The 13,973-nt window shown below is 33.8% G+C and overlaps 1 pseudogene; it reads left to right on the top strand.

Moving 5' to 3' along the window:
• Positions 1-6,010: 6,010 nt before the first annotated feature.
• LOC142542315 (pre-rRNA-processing protein esf1-like) lies at positions 6,011-11,389 on the top strand (annotated as a pseudogene).
• Positions 11,390-13,973: the final 2,584 nt, after the last annotated feature.

Here is a 13,973-nt window from a genome sequence, read left to right as displayed (position 1 = left end):
AAACGTGTATTTGTATTTACCAAAACCCTATTAAAAAATGGAAATATTTTTCGGCAGTTAACATTGCCATCTCATATTTTGTAACTTTTCCGTTAGTATCTGTAAACAACATTCAGACGTTCCTCTCGGGATAAATTTAAAAAAATGGTCTTATAAATTTTAGGTAATAATTTATAACATGGTTTGCACCGTTTTTAATTTATTTTACTAAAATATTTTTGTATAAATATTTGAAATAACTTGATAAACTTATTAATTATATAAACACATACAATTTAATATGTCAAAATGCAAATTTTTATTTTTAAATTTTAGATATTTTCAAAAGTGACAAAATTTAAATTTATTGAATTAACAATACAAGAAGAAGAAGAAAAAAACATGTCTCATTTAATTTGAGTAGGCTTGCCTCCTGGTTTTAAAGTTTTTATTACTATTTTATTTAAAAAAACTCGATATTCTTTCTTTCATTTTTTAATAATATATTCTTGCAGTTCTAACGGTCGATTGATTTTCTAATTGACTTGTGTTTAGTCTTTAGTTTGAGTTTTGGGGCTTTTTTAAAAAATAATATTCATTAAAAAACTATTTAGTAAAAGAATAAGTCTTTGTGAGACGGTCTCACGAATCTTTATCTGTGAGACAGGTCAACTCTACCGATATTCATAATAAAAAGTAATATTCTTAGCATAAAAATAATATTTTTTCATGGATGACCCAAATAAGATATATGTCTCACAAAATACGACCCGTAAGACCGTCTCACACAAGTTTTTGCCTTAGTGAAATATTGTAAAAATGATATATTGTAAAAATAGGGCACTCTGTAGAAATTTATAACGGATTCTAAATTTAAAAAAAAAAATTAAAGAATAACAGTCAAGGATTCTGACAGCATGTTACGGATTCCTAATTTAACTTGTGTTTAGTCTTGAGTTTTAGTTTTGGGGTTTTTTAAAAAAATAATATTAATTTAAAAAAAAAAACTAGTTAGTAAAATATTGTAAAAATGAGATGTTTGTAAAAATAGTGTAATCCGTAGAAATTTATAGTGGATTCTAAATCTGTGACAGTCTGTCACGAATTCCCAATTTGACTTTGTGTTTAGTCTTGAGTTTGAGTTTTGGGCCTTTTAAAAAAAAAATTAATTTAAAAAAACTATTTAGTAAAATATTATAAAAACAAGATGTTTGTATACGAGAAATGACAATAAACTCACATAAAACATTAGAATGACAATAAAACATCGACAATCAATCAAAAACTCGTATTATGGTGTGAAATACGAGAAAATGGGGGTATCGGGCATGTCTTTGCGATTGAACGCTTGAAAACAATGAAAGCGAGGCAAGAGATGGACACCGAAGGGATGAGACAATGTTTCTTAAGAAAATTCTTGAGGAATACGATCACTCCTGCTGGTGGAACTCGTGGAGGATGCTGGGAAAATGGGGAGGGGCGGTTGAGAGAGGTGAGGATGGGAATATGGTTTTTGGGGTAGGTTTAATTAAAATATTAACTGCTAATTGGTCCTTAATTAAAATAATTAGGAGGAGTGGCGGTGTAGGCCCAAAATATTTTAAAATAGGCCATGAAGCCTATTAACACACTCGTAAAATATTTCGTTTAGGTATGTTTTTGAAAATGTAGTTCGAATCCTCAAAAATCATCCAACTTGTTAAAATGTTGCGTGCCGAATTAAAATATAAGCCGGTGAGTAAAAATATTCCACCAAGACCTATTTTCGAAACTCTCACTTAATTACACCATATATTAAATAATTAAAAGTAATTATTTTTTATTTTTTTAAAAAATTTTTTCCTCGATTATCTCCGGTCTCTGTTTCTCGTTCAAGCGTGAAATACTACTAAAAGCCGTAATACATGAAGCATTTATAAACCATGAAATAAAACACATATACATACAATAATCATGCATTTTAAGCTTTAAAATAATTAAATACATATTTATTAAAACCTTAGATTGCATGCAGTCATATTACGTAGTTCGAATTTTCTAGACCTTAAAACGATATTTCTTCAAATACTTCCATTTGCCATTTTTCATAAACTAACCGTCGCATCGTTATGAAATGTGTGAGAAAATGGTATAATAATTGTGTTCTTAAAAAAAATATTTATGTTATACAAGATTAAATTTTAAAAATAATATAGTGGTTGAAAATATTTATACAATTATTAATATTATATTTAAATAATCAATAAAACCTGATACCCCAGGTAGCCGACCTGATCCAGATCTGACCAGAGCACTTATACCCCATATCATTTACTTAAATGATATAAATAATGAGCGTATTATTGATACAATTGGGCTGGGCTCGAGCCATAATTTTGCATGAACTCCAATCTTTCATCTACTTGGTCATAAGGCTTATCGAGATGATCAGGGCAGACCAGTCGAGCAACATGATAAATTTTATCGAGTAAAGTCCCAAATAATTATGGTGGTGAATACATAGTACTGATTTAAATATCAGATAAGTTGTAACGAAAATATTTATGACGCCCTCTTGTTCATGTTAATTTGTGCAAATCCGAAGCTGACCGTCGTCCGACTCGTGCTGAACCATTTTGAAGTACCAGGTTCACCAGACCGAACCCCGTGCATATTTTTATATATATCTAAACATTTTGAATAATTTACATAGAAATTTTGAATCCCATCAATACAAAAATTGTATGTTAAATAGAAAAAAATACAAATGTAATGTAAAGAGGAAAAATATATTTTATGACAATTTAGTTTTATGTTAGAATAAATTGTTCTTTGTATATAAATAACATACTCGAGTTAAATATAATACAATCTATCTGATATAATATGTGAAGTGTGACAATATACAAATATAAGTGAATGTGCTTCTCTGTCAAAAAAAAAATTAAGTGAATGTGCTTCATTCGATCTCAAACCAACTGCAAATAATAGTCCAAACTGTTAATGTAACATGAAATTCCACAATATCTATCATATTATCATATGATAATTCATTTTTTATTATAATTACAATGGTGTGATTTGTTTTGATTTAACTATGTATCAAATTTACGCTTATATCTTATTAAGAGATGTGTATGTCAGTTATCACTATAATGCCAATGTAACATCTACTGCTTAAATTAACTGCTTAATTTTTTTAAAAAAGCTCTTTTTCGAAAATACTCAAACACATGCATGCAATAAAAGCAGTCAATCGGGCATTTTAAAAAGTCTCCAACCACTGAATAAAAATAATTGTAGTTAATTAAATCTTAAAATGAAATCAATCTTTTAGTCTACTGTTTTAAAAGAACTCAACGTCTGTTAAATTCATCAACGTAAAAAAGAGTTGCAAAAACATTTACAATATTTTTTACACCCATGACTCATGATCCTAATATGCGGAAATATGCAAGGTCATCGGGTTAACGTGCCCACACCCAGCTCCGCCTACTTAGTCTTCAGCGCCTCCAGTCTCCACATCATCATGCTCACATGCATCAATCACACCTAGTAGTCTAAAGACTCAACACACCTGAACCGCAATAGCAATTACATATACATAACATGCAACCGTGAAAAATACCGTAATTAAAATACACTTCATGATATCAAAGCGGAAACATAAACATGACAAAGCATGAACGTGTTCATATCGCATCATATCAACATATACGTGTTAAATTTTTTTATTTGAATTACGTTCATTAGTTGTAATTTTCGTACCAACTCTAGTCGATAGATCCATCTATGTATAACCGCGGTACCCGGCGGTGGTACATAAGCGACATTATTATCATCCACTGAGCCTTGACCTTATATGTTCATGTTCGTATTAGTCACAACCAATTTTCTTCCTTCAAAAACATGACATCGTATTGATTGCTTATAAAAATAATGCATATGCATAAATTTCCTAAAATTAAGCATGCATATTTTTCGTATTTCCATAAAAAAATCATGTTCATGATAACACATATATTTAAAACATGTCAATTTGTGATCAGGGCGCTGCCATGACTGCTAACTCGACCCGAGTACAAAATGACCATTTTGCCCCTGGAAACCCTAATTGAACATTTTACCCCTGGACCTAAAAATTTCTACCCGAAGCCAACCAAACTCCTTAAAAAACATCAAAACATATTTAAAATCATTTCCTAGACGAAACCTCGAGCTCGTCCCATAACTTTTACGATTCGTTTTAAAACTTGGACCGGGGCCCGATTTTAACCCGAATCAACCCGAAACTCAACCAAACTTTCCTAAATTTAAACCATGACTTGAACCCACATGTCAAGCCCTTAAACCACTTATTTCAGACCCACGAAATACCTCGACCAACTGCAGGAATTTTCTGCACGCAATAACAATCAAACCCTATAGCACCTAGCTCCCGATTTCTCGACCCTAGACCAAACTCACTTAGACCATTCCTAGCCGACTATTCTAAGACCAAGACCGAACCAAGAGCCCCCCTCCTGGACGACCAAACTCATGCCTACAGTCTCTGCACGATGGATCGCGCGGACACCTCTAAACCATAATCTAGCTTGCTACATAACACACGATCCCACCCAAGCCATGCATTTAGCGGCTGACGGACCATTCCAAGACCCGACATGAACCCACCAGGGTGTGAACCACGCCCCGACTGAGCCCATGCACGCTGCCCTCGCCTTCTTCGCACAACCTAACCGTCCCAAGCCTTAGAACAATGAGATGCAATCGGCCACCTGCAGGACGAGTTCTACCTCGACATTTCCCATCTGAATTCATGGTATACCTACAATAGATCGCCTTTATCTCTCAAGCCATGGCAATCCCTTACAAATCAGATCAAGGCGTGATAAATATACAAGAATGTCCAACGTTTTCGCATAAAAGCTAAGCAAAACCGATCCATAACACTATATCATTAATATATCATGCAAATACAATTCAACATACATAATATAGTGTGATCGATGAGAGAATAAGGGAATCAGGCGTGTCTTTGCATCTAAACACTCGAAGATTCGAACAAACAACATGAGGGACGAACACTGAAGGGACGTGATCACAAATCTCACGATTTTTCCTCGAAGGTGGCGTGACAAAGCTGCTGCAGCTCGAGTGGGGAGCCGCTGGATGAGGTGAGGGGCGACCGAATGTAATGGGGTGAGGGGATTAGGGTTTTGGGATAGGGTTTCATATAAAAAAGTTGTATGATGAGCACTTAATAAAATAATTAAGAGGTGAAGGAGTTTGGGCCCAATACCACTTAAAGTAGGCCCGATAATCCAAAAACACCATCGCAAAATATTTTGTTTATGTATGTTTTGAAAATATTGTTTGAACCCTCCAAAAGTCCTTCGTTTTGCTAAAAATTGAATACCGGCTTAAAATACGACTCGTCGCATGAAAATATCTTAACAGAGCTCATTTTCGAAAATCACCCGTATTAACATCATATATTAAATGATCAAAAATAATTATTTAATAAAAACATTTTTCCTTAATTGTCAACGGTCTTCGTTCCTCGTTTGAGTGTGAAATACTATTAAAAGTCTTATATCATGCAATCTTAATGAACCAATAATTAAACATATATATTAATGTTAAAATCATACATTAATGCGTTAAAAATAAATTAATTAAAATAATAAGAAATTTGATAATTTGCATACATGTGATTCACGTGAACCTTCAAATTTGTGAGACGTTACAGCTTTTGACGACTTATCACGTCCAATTTTGATTTAATTTAACGGTTGGGTCAATGAGTTTATACCATACTACAATTATTATTTTTTTGTATGAAAGCTAACAGACATTACTACTACTACTATTATTATTATTAAATAAGTGTTTTTATTACGAGGAAGGAAATCTGTTACATTTTTTATTGGGTTTGAATCGGCCAGAAGAATCTAATTTGTAGGCCCAGTGAAATTGACCCAAACGTGGTCTCTCATTTATTAGATGTGGAGGAGGAATAAATCTGTTTTACATTTTTGGCTTCTCTCAACTGGATCGTTTTGGTTTAAACCCTAATTTGTACAGAACCTTATGACTTCTACCTATAGGCTATAGCCACCGACGTCCTCCTTCCGCACTCGCCTCCGTGCTCTCCTCCGCTCATACGACGGCGTTTGTCATATTTTTGAACCTAACTGGGTCCTCACGCTGATAACCTCCTACCGGAGCTGCGACGTCCAAATTGACTGTTAAGTTTTACTATGTAACAAATTAGAGCTTTGGCATTCGGGTTACTTGAATTATCTTATAACATGATTAGGATTTCACTGTCATTATTGCTTTTTATATTTTGATCGTAGCAAATTATGGGTGTTTTGTCACGTTTGTCTCACATTGCGTCATTCTCAGGCTAACTAAAAAAGAAAGCCTTTTCTTTTCTCAAGAAAATCGGCTTGATCCATGGGCTCCGAGGAAAAAAAGAAGCAGAAGAACAAAAGCAGCAACAAGAAGAGTTCTGGGAAGGGAAAGGACGCTGGAGAAGCTAAAGTTATAATGGATGATCGATTCGTATCTGCACAGACAGACCCTCGCTTTATGGAGGCTCCAAGGAGGAGGGCGAAAGTGGCTATCGACTCTCGTTTCCAACGTGTCTTCACTGATAGAAGCTTTACCTCCTCGAGCGGCCCCGTTGATAAGCGAGGTAAACCTGGCAAAAATAAAAACTCATCCTCTCTAAAACACTACTACCGTCTTCTTCAAGAAGAAGAGGAGAATGAGAAGTCTGCAATTCGAGGAGGAGGAAGAGAAGATGAAGGTGGCGGCATTGATAATGGCAGCATTGTTAGTCATTCTGAGAGTGAAAGTGATAGTGAAAAATTTGATGAGAACAAAGAGGAGATGGGTTTTGATGAGTCATCATCCACTAGTTCAACATATTCAGATGATGACTCCATGGATGACGAAGAGGAGGATACTTTTATGGTACAGGTTAGAACCATTTTGATTTATATTTTGTTTGATTTGATTTATTCCGCGGAGATGGACTTTGGATGGATCTGTAATTCTTTGCCAACTCTCTAAATTACTTTTTCATCGTTGTGGTGCAACAGGAAGAAACTGTGCCAGAAACCGAGAAAGAAACACACAGGCTAGCCGTTGTTAATCTCGACTGGAGTCAAGTGAGGGTGCGTTTTAACAAATCTGTGTTTTCAGATTCTGTCCATGATTTTTGTACATGCTGTTGACCGTATTATGAAATTTACTTTCTAACACTGTGCTCTCCGTATTTGAACCTTCATTCCAATTTTTATGAGTTACCTTGTTCTTGGGCTTACAAGATGCATTTGTATTTCCAAAATGACGAGTCTATAAGGTGATGAAAATTGTGTTTTTGACTTTTTTCCCACTTTTGCATGGTCTTGTTCAAAATTTTATGCAGTCGTTGCAATCTTTGTGTCATACTAACGCCATCTGAAGTGCTGTTCTAAACATGCTGCCATGTTTTCCATTAATTAAATTTAAATGTTGCCTTGATGTGGAAACTTATTTATTGTTATCATAGAATATCCACTATTTACTAAGTGTTGTTGAATTATTTAGCCGGCAGTTGACTTATACATCTCTCAATATCATGGTATCATGTCAGTGCTTTTAGTTTCTCACTAAGTTAATCTCCAATAATGTAGGCAGTTGACTTGTATGTCTTGCTCACATCATTTCTTCCTAAAGGGGGTCAGATTTTATCTGTAACTGTTTATCCATCTGAGTTTGGACTCAAACGCATGGAAGAGGAAGGTACACGTGGTCCTGTTGGATTGTTTGATGATGATGACGAGGAACATGATAATGAGGATGCTGGCATTGATAAAAAGAAGCTACGTGCTTATGAATTAAGTAGGCTAAGGTGACATCTATTGCTGGATTTGAGTGTTTTAATATACTTGTTTTACTTTTTGTTGACTGCTTGTTTATCCGATGTATAACCAATGCTCGGGTTTAGACAATAAGTTTTGTTTAATTGTTGTTCAGTTGGCTGCGGTGGAGTAAAAAACTGGTGATGTTTGATCTTTGAGAATATGTAGGTTCTACTCTTTTCTATGAACGTAAAATAATAGCTATACATCTTTTGGGTTTTGGTCTGAGTTGGTTGCCCTTCCTCTTTTTTTTATCATCTTTATGCTAAACTGTATTGATTGCAAATCAATTGAAGAGGTCTCACATAAATGAAAATACGGTGAAATCAGATCCACTGTTTAACTTGCTCGAAGTGACACAAATGTTTACCCACTTGTTAGCAATGATTTTCCAGTTCTAAAGTATGAGATAGTTACCTTCTTGCATTAGGTACTATTTTGCGGTTGTGAAATTTGATTCAAGTGCTACAGCAGATTACCTTTACAAAGCCTGTGATGGGGTAGAGTTTGAAAGGTCTGGAAATAAACTGGATTTAAGATTTATTCCAGACTCTATGAATTTTGAACATCAGCCACGTGATGTTGCGACGGAGGTAAAATCTCGACTCTCGATCAGTGCATGAACAAATTTTCTCTGTATAATATATCTGCTTTGTAACTTTTTTCCTTTATAGTGCATGTGCTTATAATCTTATTGGTCATCAAAGGAACAGTTGTAGTTTCTAGCATCATGTTAAACTATGTTACTAAACAGCTATGTCAAGGAAATGGCCCATTCATGATAGTCCTTTTTTTAATGTCACTTTTATTCCCGTTGGTAATATCAATCGCTTAACCTTATAGCCACTCTCATGTGTGCCACTTGTTTCCATTTGTATACGAATCACTTAACCTAATTGCCACCATTTAATATGCTTTCTTCTTTTTTTTCAATGTTCTAATAGATCATGGTGTTTGCAGGGTTCCAAAGTTTAAATATTAATTTTAAAAAGTTAATCACGCTCATTTTGTAAAAAGAGAATAACTTGATGTCTCTCTCCAATTATATTCTTTTGTGAGCATTTGATACTGGTAGAGTTTCTTTTGTCAGATTCTTATTTTAGGTTAGTTCCAGCGACAGCTATTTTAACTTGTGGTTGTGAAGGAAACCTTGCAAATATCTGAGTTCTGTTGCTAATTTAATCTTGATCAACTGTTCTGAATTCTGATTCTGTCCTCTGTTAGGCACCAGCTGACTACGAAGGTCTTGATTTTCAAACTAGAGCATTGCAACAGAGCAATGTTCAACTTACATGGGTGAAGATGGACCACAGCGCGTGAAGACCTTGAAAAGAAAACTAAATACTGATCAGGTTCATATTAATTCATGTTTGTGGGTTGGCTTTTGCTTACTCACTATCATGCATGATTAGCAATTTTGCGTGGGCCCTGGATCTTTTATATATATATATGTACAGTTTTAATATGCTGTTCACCTACACCGTTGAGGTATCTCATTCACTTATTGAATGTGATTAATCATATCAAAATTGTATATCCTATAGGTAAGTGTCACCTCAATGCTTGCTGGGTACATAGGTGAGCATCAGATCAAACTATATATATATATATATAAAATGTTTAAACCACAAGTCATCTTACTTTGGTATGGGAATCACTGTTATAATTAAATGATCTAATATGTAATTATCTCACATTTAGAATTCTTTATTTGTGGAAGTTTGTAAGAGCATGAATATATTCTGCCATATTATTATTGTTATTTTACTCAAATTGCTAGCATGTAGAGATCAAACCAAGTGAATCATAAGAAATAGCTCGGACTAAACAATTGGTCTTTTTTAATCTTTTGCTTGATATTAATTTCCATGCCCTTCGAAGATGGTCAAATTGATTTATGAGGTAATTGCCGGGTATCGGTTGGCTCAGTATTTGGGTTTGCAAAGTCTTTATTAAGGAGGTGAAAATGGGATTTTGGTCTCTTGCCCGACATGTATTCCCCAAAAACAAAATTACTTTGTTGCTACGAGTTTTATTTTGTTTTCAGCTTGTGGAGCTGGAGTTGAAAGAGTTTTTGGCATCTGATGAGAGCGGAACTGATGATGATAGTGCTGATGACACAGAAGACAGATTAGTGAAAAAACGCAAAAAACAAGATATGTACCGTGAGTTGATCCAGTCTGGGGATGGTTCAGATGATAATGATGAAGAGGAAGATGATCAGGACATGGAGGTCACTTTTAATTACAGCTTAGAAGATATTAGCAAACGCATACTAGAAAAGAAAGACAAGAGATCAGAAACTGTTTGGGATGAGATTCTCAGAAAGAGGAGAGAGAAAAAGAAGGCAAATAAAAACAGGTCCAATTATTCATCAGATGACGAAGGCGGTTATACTGATCAGAAGATTTCAGAACCTGCAGAACATCAGGATGACTTTTTCATTGATGAGCCTTCAGCCGCAGACAGTAAAAGGAATCAAGTCCGAAGCACTAAGACAGGAAATTACATTCAAGAAACTGTCCAAGAAGCTGAAGCAAGCATAGCAGAGCTTGAATTGTTACTTGCTGATGACAATGGAGGAGACACAAATATAAAGGGCTACAATTTGAAACCTAAGAAAAAGAAGGGGAAAAAAGGAACGGAAATTCTAGACGAGGGAAAAATTCCAACGGCAGACGTTGATGATCCACGTTTTTCGTCTTTATTCACCTCACCGCTCTTTGCTTTGGATCCAACAGATCCTCAGTTCAAAAGGTATATATCCTGTTGTCGTATTAATGCATTACCACACTACAGCCTACGTTGTGATACTGACAGTATTTTTTATTCGATCTGTCAAAAGAGATTCTGCTATTTTTTTTATATCAAATTTCAAGACATTCAATGTCTACTGCGTGCAAATGAATTATGGTTTTGGCGCTACAGGAGTGCGACTTATTCTAGGCAGATTGCCCAAAAACGGGAGATTAGCAATCAAGAAAATGGCCCAATGGTTCACTCAGAAGTTCTTGGTCAAGTCTCAGAAGTGCCCGAACAAGAACATGCACATGAAAAAACGGATGGATTGCCTCGAGGAAAAGGGAAGCACGAGTTATCTTCATTGGTTAATTCGCTCAAACTGAAGTCGAAACAACTGCAACTGCCTTTGTTGTCTCAAGGTAAAGGTCCTTCAGGGAAACACAAATCCCCGGGACACAAGGCAAGCAAAGAGAAATAAGAAAATTGACAAGCGCAACATATGCTGCAATTTTTTCTGCTGTTGGAAACCTGGAATGTTGAAGTCAGTTTTCAACAATAGCTAGTTTGTAAGAGCATTTCCTACAGAAAAGTCGGGTAATACCCCATCTGAGATATAAGTTTCAAGAAATCGAGTTTTTTGAAACTGTATTAGAAATGAAGATAACATTTTACTTTATTTATATAAAAAAATTGCATCATTAGGTAGTTGAACTTGTAAAAAGAGCACCCTGTACTGCATTATTATTATTAGTAACGATAATGTGCACGTGCTACTGTTTATATAATTTTTTTATGTTTGAAAATAATCTTTTTTCTTGTTCCTTGTTTTACGAGACTAGATTTTTTTAATTTTTTTTTCAAGTTATTCAAAAAAATTATTTAAATAAAAAAAATATTTTCACTTTTTAGGACAGGTTTTATTTTGGATAAGTTATCAAATAAATAATTAAATTTATTAGAAATAAATGTGATAATTGTTTTTTTGAAGTGGTTATGCTAAGATAATTATTCTAAGGTGCTGTTTGGTTCAAGTACTTGTAAGTACAAATATAAATAGTCTTATCATATCACTTGTTTTGTACAAGTATTATTTATCTCGATCAATCAAATTATTAATTATTTATTTCACATCAATCAAATTCGTAATAATTTAACTCACATCAATCAAATCAATAATATAAAATTACGATATTACCCTTAATAAATAATATTATTAATATTCTATTAATATTTTCAACAATGACAAAATAGCAATATCATATTATCTCAAATTTAATCAATCAAATCAATTAAATCAAACATTATATTAACTATCATTTTCTATTTATTTATTATTACAAAACATTACTTATCTCCATACTATATATCTCATACCATGAATCAAACGGTACCTAAAATGCTTGTTATTTCTCTTATTTTAGTGGCATGGCCGTACCTCCTATGAGGCGAGAGAGGCCATCGCCTCAGGGCCCGGCCCTCACAGGGGTCCAAAAAAATCATAAGTCTCATGTTATTTAGGTATGCACCTAAATAGTATGTGTAATGGGCATTTAAAAAAATTTGGACATTGATCCATTGAAAATATGATTAAATATGATGATTGTGTTATTGTGGATTTAATCAAATTATTTGACAGCTTTTTTTGAATTTACGTAGTTGGACCCATTTCAAAAAAATAAAACACGAAAAATTGTGATACTTACCTATTTTACATATCTTTATTTTCTATTTTCTTGAATAAAATATTATATTTATTATTTAAAACAAATCATATATTTTTACAATATTGGTTCATTATATTTATCATTTTGTTATTTTGATAGTTTATATTGATAAATTTCAATTTTGGCAACATATCTTACATTTTTTGTCAATTTCAATCTTTTTTCTCAATATAACTGTTCATATGATACTGCATTACATTAGACCTATGTTGATGTTGTGACGCACGAAAAAAAAATCGCAAAGAGATAAATATATAACTTATAAATTATATTTTCCTTATATCTATTTTTTGGTTATTTTTAATTTGCAAAATGAGTTTTACGATTATTTATCACAACAAGCTTTTTTTAACATATTGCCTCAGGTCCTGTGAACCACGGGTACGGCTCTGTTTAGAGGTATGACTAGGTAATTTTTGAAGATGCTAATATTTAAATTAAATGCAAAAACATATGGAGTTGTAGGAAATTAAATATTTAGGGATTAAATAATAATATCTTGTCGAAAAATTGAGAAAATAGTTTCTTAAAAAAATAAATATGTAAACCAACCAACCAACCAAACTTACTATGATACACTCTAAATGTAGATTAGAAAATAAATCAAATTATATTATTCATATACGAGAAGTTGTGTGATATTTCATATGTAATATAAAATGTTCGAAATAAATGAATAACGAAATTCAATTCAATTTGATACTTGACCTCGATCGAGATTAAATTTGAACTGAATTTGATTGAATTGCTCACGGTTCACTTGCATCCAATTCTCAACTTTTAGAAATTTCTCTAATACTTTGACGGTCAGGGAAAAAAAGTCTCATTAACACCAAATATGTCTTGCTACCTTCAGTCTTCTTCCCAGTGCATATTCATCACTATCTAAAAACGATGGGACACCATTTCCAATCTACCAGTGCTTGTGAAGATTAGTGCCAAAAAATTTAAACTTGTCCAGAAAATCATGCACAAACATGTTCAGTCTGATTTTACGAAACAATGTTCATAGAGAAAAATCTCGTATGTACTACCAAGAAGTGTTTGACTTTTAAAGGAGCGTGACAATAATTATCAAATGAAAATATGTATGATACAATTTGATCCATTTGCCAGTAAGTCCTTAAGTCTTAGGTCTCTACAGGTATAAATAATACAATCAACGGATTAACCATAATATAATATCAGATAAATACTGATCTATCTGATATAGATGGTCTTTTCATTATTAAATATAGTTTATTGGTTTACAAATGAGATTGAGTCTACATCAAATAAAGTGGAATATTTGAATAGACAGTTGGAGACAAAAGATCTCAATCCCACCCCAGTTGGTTATTGTAATGCCCGAGATTTTAGCTTAATACTTTTGAGTTATCCTATATTATGAATAAGGGAATGGAAGAACAGACACGGAGAAGCGACGTTGCAATTTGATTTTAGTTGCAAAATATATTGTTGGGACAGCCGAGACAGTGCACCCGCGGTCGTTTATCATGAAATGTTGAAGGTTTACAGTAGGCGTACCACACCCGCGCCAGAAAAGCCACCGCACCTACGGTAACCAGACCGCACCAGCGGTAGAAAGGATAGCGCACCTGCGGTCGTTGCTTCTGCAATTTTGGGTGTGGAT

This window comes from Primulina tabacum, chromosome 4, assembly GCF_025594145.1.
Source record: "Primulina tabacum isolate GXHZ01 chromosome 4, ASM2559414v2, whole genome shotgun sequence".
Classification (NCBI taxonomy): Eukaryota; Viridiplantae; Streptophyta; class Magnoliopsida; order Lamiales; family Gesneriaceae; genus Primulina; species Primulina tabacum.
This window is presented reverse-complemented; position numbering and strand designations above follow the sequence as displayed.